Source organism: Pelodiscus sinensis, chromosome 1, assembly GCF_052426305.1.
Source record: "Pelodiscus sinensis isolate ZL-2025 chromosome 1, ASM5242630v1, whole genome shotgun sequence".
NCBI classification, from domain to species: domain Eukaryota; kingdom Metazoa; phylum Chordata; order Testudines; family Trionychidae; genus Pelodiscus; species Pelodiscus sinensis.
Genome location: NC_143052.1, coordinates 320,843,229 through 320,860,316, shown reverse-complemented (window position 1 = coordinate 320,860,316; position 17,088 = coordinate 320,843,229). Strand labels below are relative to the sequence as shown.

At 43.9% G+C, this 17,088-nt stretch overlaps 1 protein-coding gene across 8 annotated transcripts in view; it reads left to right on the top strand.

The window, feature by feature from the left end:
* Positions 1-17,088, top strand: part of ALKBH8 (alkB homolog 8, tRNA methyltransferase) — an 81,217-nt gene that overhangs the window by 25,083 nt on the left and 39,046 nt on the right. The window lies entirely within an intron of this gene.

Genomic DNA, 17,088 nt, shown 5'->3' with positions numbered 1-17,088 from the left:
TAGTTCTCTGTTCTGTCTTTGAGCTGGGCTATCAATACATATTTTAAAAGAAGGGAAAACATCATAATGCATGTGTATACTTTATGCTTATATTAAGCTCTTGGATGATATTTCATGATATTTCACTCAGACCTATACCTGACGTACAGTTTATACAAGCCTGATGATTGAGCATCTTTCTAACTGTAGAATGTTATTTGTGTCAGAGATTTTCATAATTGGGTTGCTGGCCCACCTGAGTAAGCTGCGGGCGAGCAGCGAGACACTGTGCTTATCTGGGCATCCATAGGCACGGAGCCTCACAGCTCCTATTGGCTGCAGTTTGCTGTTTCCAGCCAGTTTCTCCTCTCTGTTGTACTAGTTTTAAGCTCTCATAACTTCACTGGAATGCATGATGTGATGCTGCTGTGAGACAGGTGGAATGGAATAAGGAATCACGCCCAAGTATTTTTCTTCTCTCCTTTTTATTGTGATCACACCCCAGCAGGGGGACCAACAGAATTGCTGGGCCCTTTGACCAGGTGGGAGAGAGGTTTACAGAGCAGCGCAGGAGACTTGGAAGGACTGAAAAAGAGTGACAGTGATGAATCCTGAGATGTGAATGGAACCTTTAGAGAGGAGCAGAGTCTTGTCTCCCACCGAGCTTCAGTGGGAACTGAGATCATCTGCACTTTTTAGGAAATGCTTAGCACCGTGCAGCATCAGACCCAATAGGCATGACCCACACCTCTTGGGTAACTACAGGGTTGAGTGAGGCTACCGGAACGTCCTGGCTCCCTTAGGGCATACCAACCAATCTATTCCTCTTGCCTCTAGGATGACTACAATATCAATAATAATAATGGGGAAAAGAAGACTAAGCGCTGAGTTCAATTTTCCTTTCTTTGCTGAGAAAATGTCACAAAAGGAAAAAAAGAGAAACAAAGGGGATAAAACAAATTCTAAGGATTTAACTGTCCATCCTCCTCATCCTGAAAGCGTCCATTGTTTGAACAAAATGCAGTGAAACTGCACAGGGCAGCTGTTTTACAAATAACTTATACTGTTCTGGGGAGGCTGTTGTTTTCTCTGCCTCCATACGGGGTCTCTAGAGATGCGTAAGTTACAGCCTCTTATCAGAAGAGCAGAGTTTCATTTTGAGGCTTGCTTGATCTCAAAAGTCATGGTATAAGCTTATGAAAGGAGTTAGTTTCCTTTTGCAGAGCTGCTGTGACTGTGAAAGAAGCTTAATAATAAGATTTTCCCTCATTGAGCTTCCTGATACTAGTTTAATTTGACATTTAACACAGTGTCACAAATGAGCCCCAATTATCCCTCTCATTTGTCATGTCTTTGACATTGGTATATTCTGAAGTCCCATACGTTTCCTAAATGTACTATGGTATAAAACACAGACTATAACTTTGTATTGTGGGACAGCCTCTTTTTTTTTTTTTTTTTTTTTTTTTCTTGATCTCGGATTTCCTGCCCCAAATACTGCAATGCTGTTCAAACAGTGAGGTCTGTTTGCAACAGGCCTCATTTGTTTTGAGCAAGGGAAGTTTCAAGATGTTTAGCTAATCAGATTGATGGTTCTTCTGGATAGTCTAACTGTTGCTACTAATGTACAGGCAGTCCCCGGGTTACGTACAAGATAGGGACTGTAGGTTTGTTCTTAAGTTGAATCTGTATGTAAGTCGGAACTGGCGTCCAGATTCAGCCGCTGCTGAAACTGATCAGTTTCAACAGCGGCTGAATCTGGACGCCAGTTCTGACTTACATACAGATTCAACTTAAGAACCCCAGGCATCCCCAAGTCAGCTGCTGCTGAAACTGATCAGCGGCTGATTCCAGGAAGCCCGGGGCAGGGGCTTCCTGTAGTCAGCCACTGGTCAGTTTCAGCAGCGGCTGACTTGGGGACGCCTGGGGCAGAGCAGCTGGGGTGCTGCTGGGTTGGTCCAGTAGCGCCGCCGCTCCTTGGCGCTACTGGACCAACCCAGCAGCACCCAAACTGCTCTGCCCCAGGCGTCCTGATTCAGCCGCTGCTGAATCTGACCAGCAGTGGCTGAATCAGGACGCCTGGGGCAGAACAGCTGGGGTGCTGCCCGGTTGGTCCAGTAGCACCCAGAGCGGCGCTACGGGACCAACTGGCAGCGCCCCAGCTGCTGTACCACAGGTGTCCGGAGCAAAGCCATGGAGCACGGGGGCAGCAGGACAGCCCAGACGCACCGTGGCTGTCCTGCTGCCCTCAGGCTCCGTGGCTTTGCTCTGCTTTGTTCCCTGTCCCCCTGGTCTGCAGACCAGGGGAACGGGGAGCAAAGCCGCGGAACACGCGGGCAGCGGACAGCCCAGACGCGTCTGGGCTGTCCGCTGCCTGCGTGCTCCGGCTTTCCTCTGCTTTGCCTCCCGTCCCCCTGGTCTGCAGACCAGGGGATGGGGGGGGGGCAAAGCAGAGCCAAGCCGCGGAGGATGCGGCCAGCTGACAGCTGTCAGCTGACCGCGCGCTCCGCGGCTTGGCTCTGCTTTGCCCCCCCCCCCGTCCCCCTGGTCTGCAGACCAGGGGGAGGGGGGGGCAAAGCAGAGCCAAGCCGCGGAGCGCGCTGTCAGCTGACCGCGCGCTCCCCGGCTTGGCTCTGCTTGGCTCTGCTTTGCCCCCCCCCCCCGTCCTCCTGGTCTGCAGACCAGGGGGATGGGGGGGGGGGCAAAGCAGAGCCAAGCAGAGCCAAGCCGCGGAGCGCGCGATCAGCTGACAGCCCAGACGCATCTGGGCTGTCAGCTGGCCGGGCGCTCCGCGGTTTGGCTCTGCCTTGCCTCCCTCCCCCCCCGTCCCCCTGGTCTGCAGACCAGGGGGGACGGGGAGCAAAGCAGAGCCAAGCCTCGGAGCGCGTGGGCAGCGGACAGCCCTGTCCGCTGCCCACGTGTTCCGCCGCTTTGCTTCCTCTCCCTGGTCTGCTGGAGACCAGGGAGAGGAACGCCCGTTCGTAACTGCGGATCCGACGTAAGTCGGATCCGCGTAACTCGGGGACTGCCTGTACTTAAACTAAAAGGATAGTGTGTAGCTCTGTTAAGCATCTTGGAAGCAGGGAACACCAGAAAAAGATAGGCCAGAGAATGCTTAAAGGTATTCATGAGCAATTCTGAATCCTATGGGGCATCCCACTATTCACTTCTTTCTGTGCTGAGAATAGGCTATTTATTTCTGCACTTTGTTTCCTATCTTTTAATCTGTTTCTAATCCATAAGGGTTAAAACATAGAAATCAGGAGGACTTTACCTCTCACCCTGTAGTAAAACCGGTTTTCTTAACAGCCTCTGGAGAGGGATTTTATCAGAAGCCTTTTGAAATTCCAGATTATATCTAGTGGTTCTCATTTATCTGCTGTCTTGTTAACTCTTTCTTAAGAAATCAAACAAAGTTAGACAGACACTATTTAACTTCACATAAGTCATGCTGTCCCAGTAGTATTTTGCTTATCTTCTTTAGACACCTGCTCAGTGTAGTGTTGGCTTTCCTTTTTCTTTCTTTTATTTGTCTTTCACAACAGGCATACTGTCTTACGTGATTGATTAACTGTTCTTATGTTAATTAGGAGAGTTTCAGCAAAGTTATTCCCTCTTGACACTAACAGCATAATTGCACTAAGTGAAATTGTTAAATGAAAGCAAACATTTCTTTAGACAGTTTGTTAGAGCCTTTGCATATCCCTTTAAAAATATCAGACTTAATATTTTAATCACTGCAGTTTAATCTTGAATAAGATCTGTGGGTTAATCCAAGCAATTGTGCTTGAAACAGAAGAGTCTGTCTTCTCCGTGTGAAAAGTCACCTCATCAAACCATTGTATGGACTCCCTTGAGCTTGTAGTGAGGATAGCATGCCTTGGTTAGCTAAAAGAGTGCAACAAGTATATTAACTACAGAAGGAAACAAAAGGTTTTAAGTGACTACTAGGGCATGAGAGCATGATGATGTTATTCTGTCACCCTCCAGGAAAAACTTTTTTATATATAGAGACAAGTAATGAGGCATAAAGGTCAGAATTGGCTACAAAGAAAATAAGATAAACCACAAGTTAAATGCCTAATTTAATAAGATAAGTAAACTTTATAAGCAAAAAGTTTTTTCTCAGCATAAGCGTTGAAATCCTCTGCTTTCCTCCAGCTCACCTGTTCAGGTCCTTAAGAATCATTGATGTCATGAGCAGAAATGAAGGAAGTGACTGAGGTCAAGCCCTGTTCTCCTCTCTTTCTAATGCAATTCCTTGTGCTAAAAACATTTATGCTGTGTTATGGTGACAAACAGAGATAGCTCAGTGGTTTGAGCACTGGCCTGCTAAACCCAGCGTTGTGAGTTTAATCCTTGAGGAGGCCATTTAGGGATCTGGGGCAAAAATTTGTTAGGGATGGTACTTGGTCCTGCTGTGAAGGCAGGAGACTGGACTCTATGGAGATAGGCATCTCCATTCATATATTATAAACAGACTCTTATGGATTAAAGATTAAATACAGGTTGGCCCTCCCAAAACCTGGTCTCACTGGTCTGGCAACATCAGTGGTCCAGCAGACCCACGAAAGTTTCTGGACAAGAGTTTTTTGGCTGGGAGCCCCAGTGGCAAGAGGGCTCGGGCTCGTGGCTGGGAGCCCAATGGGGTTAGGACTGGGGTAGTAGCCCCAGTAGCGTAGCCAGAGCCACAGTAGCACGATAGCGGGCCCAGGGGCATGGCAGCAGGGCTGGGGATACAGGGGACTTGGCAGCCCCTGCAGCGGGGCCAGAGCCAGGACTGTGAGAGCAGGGGTGGCGGCTGGGGTCAGCAGTGAGTAGGGGATGTGGGCTGGGGATCTGGTAGTAAGGAACTTCTCTTGGTCTGGTAAATTCCCTCATTCAGGACTGGTCAGGTCCCATGGGTGCTGGACCAGAGAGGGCCAACCTGTATACATTTTTTGTTCTCGCCTTCCTGGCCATGGAATAGCTGCTAAAGCAGGTGACAGTCCATTACATAGCTGTGGTGCTTGTGTGTCTTTGTCTCTGAAAACTGGCTTGGCCCTGCTTTTCTAACCTACTGTTACAGCAATGTTATATAGTAAAACCTTATAACTTCAAATACAATGTTAGTACACTTTAGTGCAAGATTCTCTTTCAGCCAGCACCCACCATATCGTTATTCATACCAATCATCACAGTGGACAACCAGGTGCTGGAGAATGTCAACAGCTTTCCCCTATCTCAGAAGCTATCTGTCCAGCAATGCTGACCTCGATGATGAAATCCGCCACCAAATCTCCAGCACCAGTGCAGCTTGTGGATATTTACGGAGTTTAGTTTTCGATGACATCAAGATGCAGACCAAGATTGATACCTACAATACCATAGTCATCCCAACGTTGTTATATGGAGCTGAAGCTTAGACTCCCTATAGACAACATGTTAAAGATCTGGAGAAATTCACATGGCAGGACAGACAGACCAATGTTAGTGTCTTCGCAGAGGCTGATTCCCACAGCACTGAGGCAATTATTGCCTATTGGCAGCTATGCTGGTCTGGTCACGTGGTCAGGATGCCTGACACATGTTTGCCTAAACAGATTTTCTATGCCCAGCTGAGGACCAGAGCGAGGTCTCATGGAGGGTAGAGGAAGCGCTACAGGGAAGTCCTTAAGAACAGCTTGGTAAAGTGCAGCATTGATGCTGACACCTGGGAGAGGCAGGTGAAGGATAGGGTAACCTGGAGGACCACCATCAAGAACGGTGCCCGACGCTTTGAGATCAAGTGACATCTTCGTGAAGAAGATCAGAGAGCCCGACATAAGGAATGTGCCTGGGCCTGCATCGGTGCAGCTGGCGTTGGCGCCGACGGAGATAGAGACCTCAGGTGCACCCTCTGCCAGAGAGTTCCTCGCCAGAATTGGCCTAATTTCTCATCTATATACTCATCAGTTATAGGCGTACAAGGAGGAATCTTTCTTGTTTGAGGGAACCCAGAGAATAGTACAGGCAGTCCCCGGGTTACATACAAGATAGGGACTGTAGGTTTGTTCTTAAGTTGAATCTGTATGTAAGTTGGAACTGAGCCAGGACTTGTTCCTCTCCTATTCCACTTGTTTGTTGGGGAGATTGTCAAGTAAGTACCCCCACTCTACTCTCTGCATCCAGAGGTGAATAAGGGTGGAGGAAGCCTTACTGTTGTTAACTGCAGCTCCACTGAGCTGCTTTACCAATCCCAGCCTAACACTTTAGAAAGATACTAGGCTAAAAAAGATCTCCTCTGCTATTGAGTGCAAAGGTTCAAGGCATTTTGAAAAATACCAGTGACATAGGTCAGCAACTACACCAAAAATCTAACTTACTAAGAAAAAGTCAGCACTGGAAATCTGCCAAGGATTTTCTGGTCTTCTGAGAAACAATTCCAGCTTCTTACCAAACCAGCGAAACTTCCACAAAATTGCTTTATCAACTTGATATTGAGTTGGCAAGAATCAACAATGCTCTGTTCATTGTCTTCAAACTTATTTGCTGTTTCTGTAGTGTCACTCTGATCTTTCCTATTTTGCATGCTGAGGCAGCATCCGTTCATTTCCTTTGCAGCTGTCTGGCTGTTCAGGTTTAATGTAATGCATAGATGGAATTTTCCAGTGGAATCAACCCAACTTCCTAAAGTGGCTTGTTATACCATAGTTTGTCTTAGAGAATGTAATTGTCTGCCATATAATGGGGAGTAAGACTATAGATAGATACCCTAAAATGTTTGATACCTGCAGAGGAAGATCAAGTATCATGGAGCTTTTCCACTGGCTTATCTGGAAGATGGATTGTATCCTGTTTGTGTTTGTTTCAAAAGAGATAGAAATAGCATAACTGCATAATTTACAAATAAATTAATGTAAATCCACTCTTCCCCTCTCTCCCCTCCCCCTGGGGCTTATCATTATGAAATCTGATTATTTTTAGTAATGGGATTGCTTGTTTTAGGGAAAATATGAAATCCTGGTTGTGATCCCATAAAAGTTGTGGTAATGAATCAAAACTCATATAGCTTGCAGTTTAAGCTACAATATATTGTATACAGCTATGCATTTGCTTTTCTCTCTTCAGCCCTAGAATCCAGAACCTTTCTCAGAATGTGACAGTGCTACATCTGATCTTAGAAATATCATTTTTGTTATTTGTTGGTGGACATGTACCTGAAGGGGGATTTTTTAAAAAGAAATCTTAATTTCTGTAAGAGCCTTATCATTAGAAGTTATTTTTATTCTCTGTGCTATTTTTGGAAGATCAGTACACAGTGCATGAAATGAAACCCCTGTTGCCTGCCACAAATTAACAGTGAACAAGCTGAACTCTAGAGCATTAGAAAGTCATTATCTTTAGCTGTTGAATTTCAGTAATATTTCAGTTCTGGAATTCAATAAAAAAAGCTAATTTCATCTTGTCAGTGATGTTATTCTCTATTGTTATAGAAGTCTATTTTAGAACGGTGGCGAATTTCATTTAAAAGTTCACGCATACAAATGAAGCCACCATACGATAAAATAAAAACCCAGTCACAATTAGTCTTTAAGAAAAGAAACAAGCTTAATTTATTAAGATCATAGAATGGCATATTGTCTCCTAGATTTAAATTATCGCAACACATTTGTAGCAAATGGAGGTCAAAATCAATCTGCTTTTGCACTGTCTCTTCAAAGCTGAGCAGTCTCCATGCTGCAGTATCTGCTGCATCCATTTTCGTAATCGGAGTCTGTTTCAGTAGTGTTTAGACTTTTAGGGGCATATATTCAGCTGGATTAAAATATCAGAGCTCCGTTGACTTTGATGAAGCTCTGACTCATCTGTTTCTGTTAAGTTATATGCCAGTTTCGTTTTGAAGTGCACTCCAGCTGGGGTTATTAAACCCATGTTCAGAGTAACTGGATGGGAAGGGGTTCTGAATCAAGGGGTTGGTGTGGGAAGTTAGGTGTGGATTCTAAGCAACAAGCCAGGTTGGTGAGCCTAGGGAAGGCCATTGCTCCAGCATGTGGGGGATTTGACCAGAGGTCTGTTTTTGTTTTTTGTTTTGTTTTTGATAAGGGAAGAGCTGTTGGAAGGAGCCAGAGTTCATTGTGAGTGTGAGAGAGTATCTGACAGGGAAGGGAAGAATGAGCACCCTTCCTTTGCTGTTCCTTGTTCACTTTCCACAATTCTATCTTGGCCACCACTACCAGGGACCCTTCCAAGATATCCACTCCTCATTTTCTTCTTCACCACAGATTTTACTCTGAAAATCTGGTCATACCCCAGCAGTGGGAAGAGTTTCCTGATGCTTGCAACTCCTCCCTTCCCTGCCCCCCCCCCCTTTTTTTGGTACATCAGCCATTTGTGCTGATATGCATATGACTTATCCATTCATCCAGTCTTTCCTTGACAGAATGGGGATTTTGGAGTGTGTATATCAGGAGAGCTCTGTGGAGAACATTGATTCTTTTGGAGATGAACATGGTTTTATAATCTGTTATGAGTGTCTTTGTTATAGGTAACCGTCTCTTTTATTTTGATTTGTTTGGTGATTTTTCTTAAGTGTCATAAAGAAACAGACAGTGAAAAGTACAAAAAGGTAAATGATACATAGCTTGTATGTATTTCCAAATGCTTCCCAAGATTTCCAATAGAATCATGCAATTTCACAGCTCATTAAAGTTGTGAGACCAGACAAATACTACATAGACAAAACACATTAGAGTGTTGATTACAGTAATAACATAGAAGATACTATGAATAAGGAGTGGAGGAAAGTGGGGGGCTTGATGAAATAGAGGTCTGCAATTCCTTGAACTGTCTTAACTTTTTTTTATCTGAGTGTGTCTAGAAATGGGATTCAGATCTCTTTGAATTCATATAAATTAACTCTTCAACGATAAGCTATTCTTTCTATTTTGATTTCTAGATAGGATAAAATCAGAGGAAAGACTTCATTGGAGGCTAAGATTTCACCCATGGAATATAGGATGATTTTTTTATTGTTTGTATTATGATATAACCTACCGGTCAGGGCCCCATTTTGCTAGGCATTGTGCAAACATTATAATAAAGGCATAGTGCTTGCAATGGTAACAGTATTGACAACTAGTGGATACAGTAAAATATAAGGCAGAAGAAAATACAGGGATATAAACAGACTGATGAGAATAGTTCAAGGAAGCAATGAGACACAAGTCAACATAATATGAAGTGGTCTCAGCATACCAGCTACCTACCTGTTACAGATTTTTTAAAGCTATTTAAAATGTTACATTTCACAACTTTTTATGTGTCTGTGGTATTTTTCAAGAAGTGGAGAAGAATGCAGTTAGAGTGAAGTGGATAAAGCAATCTCCACAAATGAGTTTAAAGAAATCTATTTCAAAGAAAGTCATGCTGTGTTTGAATTATACTTCACTGCTGTGAGAGACAGTATTGGCCAAGAAGATGGCTTTCATTGTTTTTATGGTCTCTGTAGGGAGTATGATTTTGGTTGCTAAGGAATGACTTTATGTTTGTGTAGCTTAAATGATTTTGTATATATAAGGCCAGTTTCTGGGCCCCTGATATGTATCCTCTACCCAATGCTGCAGCACAAAGAGGACGTAAGGCTGCCCTACCCATCTGCTTGGTAATTCCTGTTGCCTTAGGTGGCATAGCATCATGTCTCCATCTCCAGTAAGGGACATGTGAGGGTAAGGATGGGGTCTATGTGTGTGTGACTCTGGTAAGAAATACCTTTTGAAACCACCCTTGAGGGATCATTACAAGGTAGTGTCAATGAGAGAAGTGTCAATTGCTTTACAACCCACAGGTTCAGACCCAGGCTGGGCCAGTTTAGCCTTTTGGCTGGCTGAGGTATGGACACTGAGTGCTGTGCAGTTTACTGTCCAACCTAAACCTCCTTTGTTGTAGTTTAAACCCATTGCTGCTTGTCCTATCCTCAGAGGCCAAGGAGAACAATTTTTCTCCCTCCTCCTTGTAACACCCTTTTAGATACTTGAAAACTGCTATCATGTCCCCTCTCAGTCTTTTCTTTTCTAAACTAAACAAGCCCAATTTTTTCAGTCTTTTCTCATAGGTTGTGTTTTCTAGAATTTAATCATTTTTGTTGCTCTTCTCTGGATCTTCTCCAATTTCTCCACATCTTTCTTGAAATGTGGTGCCCAGAACTGGACACAATACTCCAACTAAGGCCTAATCAATGCAGAGTAGAGCGGAATGACTTCTCGTGTCTTGCTCACAACACTCCTATTAATACATTCCGGAATCGTATTAGCTTTTTTTGCAACAGTGTCACGCTGTTGACTCATTTTTAGCTTGTGGTCCACTATGACCCCTAGATCCCTTTCTGCAGTACTCTTTGTACATGTCTTTGGTCATCTTCTTGCTTCTAATATATTTGTAGAATGTTGAGCTTACTAAAATCTGCCTTCCTGAAATCCATTATTTCTATTTTGCTGTTCTCCCTTCTACCATTCCTTAGAATCATGAACTCTATGATTTCATGATCACTTTCACCCAAGTTGCCTTCCACTTTCAAATTTTCAACCAAATCTAGAATAGCTTCCCCCCAGTAGCATTCTCAACCTTCTGAAATAAAAAAAAATTGTCTCCAATATAGTCCAAAGTTGTCGGATAATCTGTGCCCTGCTGTGTTAGTTTCTCAACAGATGTTCAGATAGTTGAAATCCCCCATCACTACCAAATCCTGTGCTTTGGATAATTTGTTAGTTGTTTTAAAAAAGTCTCTTTTGCCTGGATGATAGGTGGTCTGTAGTAGACCCCTAGCCATGATATCACCCTTAGGTTAAAAGGGGTAAAAAAAACCAACTCAGAGACCTCAACAAGTCTGTCTCCTATGTCCCTCTCAACCTCAGTCCTAGTGTACACATTTTTAATATACAGGGCAACACCTCCTCCCTTTTTTCCCTGCCTATCCTTCCTGAGCATGCTATACCATTCTATACCAATTTTCCAATCATGTGTATTATCCTACCAGGTCTTTGTGATACCAACTACGGGTATGTCATAGATTTGTTTTTTTATTAGAACTTCAAGTTCTTCCTGTTTATTTCCCGGTTGTCAACCGATCCTGTAAACCTCATTTCACGAGGCATAAGGGATCGGTTGACAATGGCTTTCCCTGTCGACCGATCCGCGTCTTGACTGCCACGTTGTGCTGACAATCAGCTGAGCCGGCACAACGCAGTGGCCATTTTTATTTTAATGAAGCGGGGGATATTTAAATCCCCGCTTCATTCACTATGTCGGTATGTCTAATTTACATGCCTCTGTCGGCAGAAGCATGTAGTCTAGACATACCCTAAAATCTTTCAGCATGAAGCAAGCAAGGGGCTGAGCCCAGAGATGGAGAGGCCATTTATTAAAGGCCGAGAGTGGGAAGCTAGTGAAATGTAATTAGCTAGATACTGCTAGAAACCTGGCTATGTCTTTGTTTCAGCAATCACAGAAGGAACTGAATGAATGAAGGTCACATTCTGAGGCTGGATCACACTTCCCAGAGGGGATTAGGTTATAACTGTGGCAGAGGACAGAACCAACCAAATAAATGATTAATTTCTATTCCACTACAGGAACTGGGCTTCTCTCATGCAAAAGTCTAACATCAGATACGTTGAGGTTTCATACACGGTGCCACTTAACGTAACTGGGAAGCTGGGGAAGCACTAGGGCCTGATGAATTACATTTTAGCATGTGGAAGAAATAAGAGACTTAGAAGCAGAAATAGTCTGTAACATGGCAGAGGTGACTTGTAGTTGGTTGGTTTGCATTTTTTAAGTGGCCTACTGATGATGTGGAAGAGTGGAGAGGATGAATGGTTAGTAAAGGGGAAGAAAACCCCATACAAAGGGGAGAGAACAGAAAGCTGGGTTGTTGCAGTGGCAGACCATGTGGTGGAAGTGTGATTTTTAGAGATTAGGAACACTAATGCTCTGAACTTCTACATCACCTTCCAGCCAAACATCTCAAAGGGCATTACCAATCTGAGCAAGTTCAGTCATGCAATATGCCGCTGAACAAAAGGAGTGTTTATCCTCCTATTGCAGATGAGGGATACTGAGGCCCTGTGAAATAAAGTGACTAGCCCCAAGTCAGTGGCCAGTATTCACTGCTGCAGTCAGATACTCTGGGGCGCAACAGAGTGGAGGCTGTGAGGGAGACAGTAGCAGCTGCCTGATTTTCTGGTCACTCCTGCACCAGTCCCAGCTGCTGTAGCTAGTAACTGCTCACAAGAAGCCATCTTCTAGTTGTGCACAAGGGGAGCATTCAAGGAGACTCTCCCATAGGAAGTTGCAATTGCCTTCCCTTCCCTTTGCATCACCTGAATCTTGCAAAGGGAGCAGAGCAGACAGAGAATCTGGTTCAAAGAGTCAGTTGCTAGGGTCAGAGTCCAGGTCTCTTGATCATAGTATCCTGCTCTAATAATTAATTATGCTGCCTTTCTGAATGGTTATCAAGAAAATAGTAGTTGTGTAAGGTCCTGAAAGGAATGAAATGATGCCAGTAATATCTTTGAGATAATTATTGCTTTAAAAATCAGTGTAATGGACTACACTTAAAAAGAGGGAGGTGGTTTAAGCAGCACATGGAGACATTGATATGAAACCAAGTATCAAAAGCATTTTCTAGATGATTTTAATAGAAAACTGAACACACTTTTTAGTGAAAGAAAATCTATTAAGTACTTATCTGACTCCCATCAACATAGTATCTATGCACCTAAGTAGTTAGTTGTTGTTAATGTGTTTTGGCATAAAACAGACAAGCTTGATTTTTTTGGTGTGCGTTAGCTTGATTTTTTTTGTGTACTGAGATTTTGAGAGCGAGAAGTGATGAAACATATCAGTTTCATCATAGTTTCATATTCCAGAGCATGTTCAGATTTTGTGTGCAGCATAAATACCTGGATAGATTAGATAACATGTTTTTCTTGATCTCATATAATTTAAATGAGTTAAATGACACCTGACCCACCCCATATTTTAGTGCTGGTCAGAATTCTGGCACTGAGAATTTGTGGAAGCTGACATTTAGTGTTCTCTTTGCATTTAATCGCAAAGCACAGTACCAACGGTAATATTTTAGGCATCAGTCTTTCAAGTGACTTGGTGAAAACAGACTCCAGCACTCACCTGGAACTCCTCTGTTTCACTGCAATGTGTGGGCACAAGGGATCTGCTCAGTCAGACTTCTTTGCAGGATTGGGTTATTTAGTTTCACAGCAGCTTTCTGAAGCAGGTTTTATTTTACATTTTGAGAAACAGGCATAGAGAGACTATATGGCTTACCCTGTGTCACTCAGCAATCAGTGACTGAGCCTGGAATAATCATCTTTTTTTCTGACCCTCAGCCCAGTGTTTTAGCCTCTAAACCATGCTTACTATTAAGATTAATATCAAATATAAACTATACCAGAGTCAAATCCCCGACAAAAACGGGTAGTTATCCCTTCACAGACAAGAATGAAATCCTTACTGGTATTACATATGTCCAGGTGCATCATTCCTTATCTCTTTGGACAACTACTCATTTTCTACAATCCTGAACAATTATTCACTTCAGTCCACCTCACCGTTGAAATATGATGTCAGAGCTGCAAGCTGCACAGAATTCTCATACTCTCAGGAGTGAAGAAAAAACATTTCTTCCTATTTTCTCTCTCCCTCTCTTTTCTTTGCATTTTGCTATATTTTATGTAATAGGAACAGTATTCAGGATGTAGGCGTCTACTTTGTTTTGATGTTTAGCCATCTTTAAAAGCAGTTTACTGATTCATATACTCCATCTTCATGAACATTATCCCTTACATAACCCACCATCATGACGTAGTATTTACCTCTATAAGGGAGTATTATTAGCTCCTTTACGTCTGTTTCAGGTTTTGTGTGTGTGTGTGGAGACATGTATTTTTTTCCACAGATACAAAGAAAGATTGTAAAGGTTGTATAAGATCAAAGTATCCAGCATTTTTATTATCAGCTGTCATTCCCAGTGATGCACTGTGGGCTAGCTGGAAATTTGATCTTTATTGATTTTGCCACCGCAGAGAATAAAGAAAATGGGTAAAAAACAAAAATAGTAATTGGAAATAGCTCCTGTGTAGCAGAGCTGTCATGAAGCAGATTGATTCAGTGGTGGCAGAATAGCTTTATTGATTGTGAGTCCTTAGTGAATTAAAAAGAGGACCAAATGACTTAATCTTTCCTTTTTGTGTGTTTGACTGTAACAATTGAATGTTCTGATAGGATAAAGACGCACATTGCAGTGTGAGAATGTTTTATCTACTTCAGTCAGCAATAGTTCTTTCAGAGATGAGAAGAGCGGTCTTCAAAAACTCTGCAGGGTTAAATGTTCTTTACTGTATTATAGTCTAAGAGTGGCAAAAATTCTATTTAGGTTTTTAAGTATTCAAGGTATGATGATTCTTGGAGGAAAAAAGAAGCATTAACATAGAAATTGCAGTGACACCCCTCAGATGTTCAGTGTGTGTTCCTAAATTTTGACTCTGTCTAACCTTCAGATTTGTTGCTGAGACAATAAAGTCAAATTTTTGTTTGCTCTAGGTGCAACAATTTTCTTGTTAATAAATAAACATTTAGAGGGGTTTTCCTCTGAGGCTCTCTGTTTTCACAAACAGTAACTGACTGTGCCTCCCAATGTGCTTTTGGAGTAAATGAATATCCTACCTGTTGTACAGGTGAGTAAACTGAGGTACAGCGGACCAGATTCCCATTTATCCTAAGGCCATTTTACAGTGCTGTGACCATAAGGATCAGACCTAGAGAGATTAAGTAATATTCCCAGTGCCCCCAAAGAAGCCAGCATCTTGACTTTTGGTCCCTGGTTCTCACCCAGAGACAACTCCTACCCTTACTGTCGGTATGTACAATTTACTACAATTGTTTCTTGCCAAGTAAATTAATCCTTTATCAGTGATTCCTGAAATGTGACAGATGAGTCTATTCTGGAATGGGCACTAGGGATGTTAGCAACTAGTCGACTATCTTATAAGCAAATGCTTTTCCGATAGTTGAGTACCCACTCGACTAGTCGCATCCCCCTCCCCATGCTGCCTCTATCAGAGAGAGGCAGCAAGGTGGGGAGGAGCAGGAGCCAGTGCTGGGGGGAACCGTCTCTGTGTGGGGCAGGGGAAGTAGAGGAATAACGGGGAAATAGCACAAATGGGGACTACTTCAGTCCCCACTGGCACTAGTTCCTAATGCCAGTGCTTCTGCTTTTGAAATGTACAAGAGCCCTCGGGGGTCCCCCCCGTACTCTCTGCGGCTCCCTCCACTTGCTGCCTCAGAGGCAGCAAGGGTGGGGATAGGAGCCGGTGCTAAGGGGAGCCGGCTTAAAAGCCGGTTCTCCCTAGCACTATCTCTGGGGATGCCACTTGCCCTCCCCCTCTCCCCTGACCGCCTCTATCAGTGGGGGGGAGGGGATAAGGGATGCTGCTGGGCCCCCCTCAGACAGGGGCCTCTATCAGCGATGGGGTGGAGGGAGGACACCGCTGGGCCCCCTGCGGACAGGGGCTGTTGCCACCAAGCAGCCCCTGTTTGAGGCAGCCATAAACGGGCTGCTCCATGGCCAGTCCTGGCTGCCGCGAACAGGGGCTGGTTCAGTACCAGTCCCTGTTTGTGGCCGATGTGCTGCTGGACTCACCATGAGCCAGGACCAAGCAGTCCCAGCTCGCGCTGATGGCTGCACCTCTGCCTTTTAAATGTAGCAAGAGCCCAGCGACTCTCTTACTACATTTAAAATGCAGAGCAGCAGTGTAGGTGGCTCCAGAGCCAGATAATCGCATTTAATGGGCTCTGGCTTTTCAATAAGGGTGAAATTCAGTCAGATGAGGAGAGCCTGCACAAAGCTTCCAAGCTATTTTAGTCCCATATTTTTCCCTTCACAGAGAAGGGAGTGAGCAGAAATAGAGCAGCCATACAGGGGCCTTAGTACCAGGCCTAAATAAACTGATGAACACAGAGTACAGGAAGAGGGGGCTACTGGATCCACACTTTATGCTTTTCCCATAGCCCAGTATCCTTATATGAGAGGCATTGAGGAACCAAAGCCACTATTCCAGTCTGTGGCTACTATTTCCGTTATAGCAGGGCTGCACTGCAATTCTCTGTCCTATGTGTGGCTTTGGAGGCAGATTCTGCCCCATCCCTATAGTGTTCACAAGGCCTGATGACTTGAACTCTGAACAAGAGCAAATGTCACCTCAGCCCATCTCTCTGTCACCTCCTCCTGGGTGACTATCATCTTACTCTTAACATGATCCAGTAGAACTGGTAATCTTCTGTCAAAACCTTGCCCCTTTCCTTCTGTCACCCTTATACATTGCCATCCTCCTGGTTACCCAGGCCTGAAAACTGAGTGCTACCCTTTGCCTTGTCTAGTTTCTGCTGCTCTCTGAGGGCTGGAGTACACACAGACTTGCACTGAAACAACTGAATGAATTTAGTTCATGCCTTTTTATTCGTTTGGTGCACACCTGCATATGGGCTGAAATGTTGATTTTACTCCTGTCAATGAAAACAGTAACAACAAAGAAGTGAATTAAAACTGATTTCAGTGCAAGTTTGCTTGTAGACCAGTCCTAAAATGCAGCTTTTGCTCTTTGTGCTGGCAGCTAAACCTTTCTCATCCAGGTCTTCATGCTCTCATGCCCTGATGACCTACTCCTCTCCTCCCTAAAATTCCCATGCCCCATCCAGTTAGCTCAAAACACAGCTGCCAAGATCATCTTCCTTCTCTTGTCTTTCCCAGGGTGTCATTTCAGGAATTTCATTCTGCCCTGCCTCCAGCCTTTTTCATTGCAGCAAGTTCAAGATTCTTATGCCACCATTTTATATTTTGGTGAGGCGGGGACTGACCTATGCATATCGTGATGTGATGGGGGTCAGACTGAGGACAGCAGCTTCAGCAGGTTTACTGAGCATGCTCAGTACAAGCCAAGCAGCAAATTGTGGAAGGACCGACCCCATTCGCCCTTCCCCTCATACACATTACCTCTTTCTAGGGGCTACTATGGCACTGGAAAACTAGTGTTTTTGGGAAGGCAAATAACTTAGCAAATAACCACAAATTTA